At 45.7% G+C, this 2,829-nt stretch overlaps 1 long non-coding RNA gene across 1 annotated transcript; it reads right to left on the reverse strand.

The window, feature by feature from the left end:
* Positions 1 to 256: 256 nt before the first annotated feature.
* Positions 257 to 1,728, reverse strand: LOC112442007 (uncharacterized). Its single transcript, XR_003029965.2, has 2 exons — positions 1,253 to 1,728; positions 257 to 1,055 (listed from the first exon to the last, which is right to left on the reverse strand). It is a non-coding gene; the product is annotated as an uncharacterized lncRNA (long non-coding RNA).
* Between the last annotated feature and the right edge of the window lie 1,101 nt (positions 1,729 to 2,829).

Consider the following 2,829-nt stretch of genomic DNA (forward strand, 5'->3'; position numbering starts at 1 on the left):
ACATGCTTTGCCAGAGAATGCTCAGTGCAGGCAGTATGACCCCCACCCTGCCCCCCGCCCCCCCCATCTGCCAGGAGTTTAGAAAGTCGTCCAACGTCATTAGTTGTCGTAAAGATCTGGACCCACTGGAACTCTTTGGAAAACAGCCTGGCACTTTTTATTAAGGCTGAACACCTACACCTACCCTATGATCCAGCAATTACATTTGAACGTATATACCCGACAGAAATGTCTACATATGTTCATCAAAGATCTGTTTAAGGATGTTTGCAGCAGCTTTATTCTCAATACTAGAATGGGTCAAAAACTGTGTTTTCATGCGACCGAATACTATACAAACAAGGATGAGTAAAACAACTCTTCACATGCCACATGCATGAATCTCACAAACGTTTTCTCTGGCTGCTCTCAAATTTCTTGTTTTTAGTTTTGAGAAATTCAAGCATGATGTGTCTTTGGTTCACTCAGCTTCTTGAATTTGGATGGGTATGTATTTTGACAAGTATGGGAAGTTTCGTTATTATTTCTTTGAGTACGTTTTCAAACTCGCCCTCGGTCTCTCCTCTCCTCCTGGACTCTGATGACACAAATATTAGATATCTTATTATAGCTCCATAGGTCAGGAATCTGTTCTTTCCAGTCTATTGTGTTTTTGTTGTTCAGATCATTTCTATCATGTTATATTTCAGTTCACTGATTTTCTTTCCCTCTGTCCCTCCAGCTGTTAACCAATCCACTGAGGTTTTCATATCAGTTACTCTACTTTTAAGTTCTAAAACGTCCATCTGTTTTCCGTTCTTATGTCCTGTTTCTTTGCTGAGATGTCCCATTTCTTTGCTGAGGAGGTTCTATTTTTTCACTTGTTCCAAGCGTGTTCCTAATTGCTCATTGAAGCCTTTTCATCATGGTTTCTTTAAAATCTTTGTGAGATAATTCTAACGTTCTCTCTCATCTTGGTGTTGACATCTATGGATTGTTTTTATTTTACTTATTTTTTTCATTCAGTTTGAGATCTTTCTGGCTCTTGCAATGACAATGATTTTTGCCTGTAAAACCTGGACAGAATTATGAGACAGAATCTTATTTAAACTTTTGGTTTTAGTTGGCTGTTTTTTTTTTTTCCTGGCTACATTGTGTGGCACAGGGGATCTTAGTTCCCTAACCAGAGATGGAGCCTGTACCCCCCACACTGGGAACGCAGAGTCCTAACCACTGTGTTGCCAGGGAAACCCCTTAGTTGGCTTGTTCTGACCTTGCTCTGCCAAAGGAGGGAGAAGCCCAGGTCTCCCGCTGTTGACACCGAGGAGAGGAGGGTGCTTATAGCTCCTAGGAGGCGGGTGATGGCCTCATTATCGCTGCGCAATGACGAAATTCCTGACTCTTCATTTGGCTTCCTCTGACGTCACTGCCACGGGGAGTGGGTGGGACTCTTCAGTATGGCCAACCGGAAGTGGGTATCCAGGGAGGGGCTTATTAATGGTGGTGGGATGGAAAGTCCTGGCTTTTTGGACCCTCTGATCCCATCCCAGTGGGAGTGTTGGGGCCCCTCAGGAAGCTTCAGGAAGTGGAAGTCTAACGCTCCCCACCCCCTTGGTCTTTGCTAGTGTGTTGGGGCTACGGATGTTCCTGTGTTTGGATACATTAGAGCGATTATTGCCTAAAAGTCTTCTGTCCTGCGAGGCTGTCTCTTTCCTGACCCTTTGTCTACAAAGAGCAGGATTTTTTAGGTGTTTTGTTTTTTTTTTTTACTTCTGTCTGCACTTGGTATTTTGGGGTTGCCAGCTTCCTCAGCTCCAACTCTGGGATATATGAGGCCGAGAGAAATCTCAGGCTGTTAGCAACCCAGGTTCTTGGACTCTTTAATCAATAGAGCTTGATGAGAAGCCAGATGAGACATTCAGGCAAAGCGTTATTGCGGCTCCTGCTGAAGCAGGAGGGAGCCGAGAACAAGAAATAGGTGCCCTGGTTGCTCCCCGGGAGGGCGAGCTGGCTAGTTAGACAAGGTGAGAGTGGGGGTGGTTGGGTGGTTGGCTTAGGTGGTCTTCCCACCCCTCAGTGGTGCCCTCTGCAGGGGGCAGGGATCTTGGGCAGTACCTGATTTTTGCCCCTGGCACCTCAGAAATGGCATTTGGTTTGTGGCCTTTTTTGTATCTTACTGTTCCTAGTTACACCAACTGGGAATGGGTGCAGATATTTTTAGTCCTTTGGAGTTTCTTTGTATTCTGTTGCTCAGGGAGAAGTTTGTCCAGGAACAGGCACTGCAGTAAAGGGTCCCAGGTCTCAGCTACCTCAAGGCCAATCCCTAATGTCCTTCCCTGAGTGCTGAGGGCCCTAGCTGCTCTTCCTTCTTCTCTTTACCTTTCAGAGTCTTCTGTTTGTTTCACATGTAACATCCAGGGTTTCTGGTTGTACTTGGTGGAAGGTATGGGGAAAAGTACGTCTCTTTGATCTTCCCAGAAGCAGAAGTCTTAGTTTCCATTGTTTTAAAATAGGAAAATTATAGTCCATTACAAAAGAAAAAAGTGAAAATGTTAGTCGTTCAGTCGTGTCCAACTTTTTGTGACCCCATGGACCACCAGGCTCCTCTGTCCATGGAATTCTCCAGGCAAGAATACTGGGGAGGGTAGCCATTGTCTTCTTCAGGGGATCTTCCATCAGATCAGATCAGATCAGATCAGTCGCTCAGTCGTGTCCGACTCTTTGCGACCCCATGAATCGCAGCACGCCAGGTCTCCCTGTAAATCACCAACTCCCGAAGTTCATTCAGACTCACGTCCATCGAGTCAGTGATGCCATCCAGCCATCTCATCCTCTGTCGTCCCCTTCTCC

The sequence above is a fragment of the Bos taurus genome, chromosome 17 (assembly GCF_002263795.3).
Source record: "Bos taurus isolate L1 Dominette 01449 registration number 42190680 breed Hereford chromosome 17, ARS-UCD2.0, whole genome shotgun sequence".
Lineage (NCBI taxonomy): Eukaryota > Metazoa > Chordata > Mammalia > Artiodactyla > Bovidae > Bos > Bos taurus.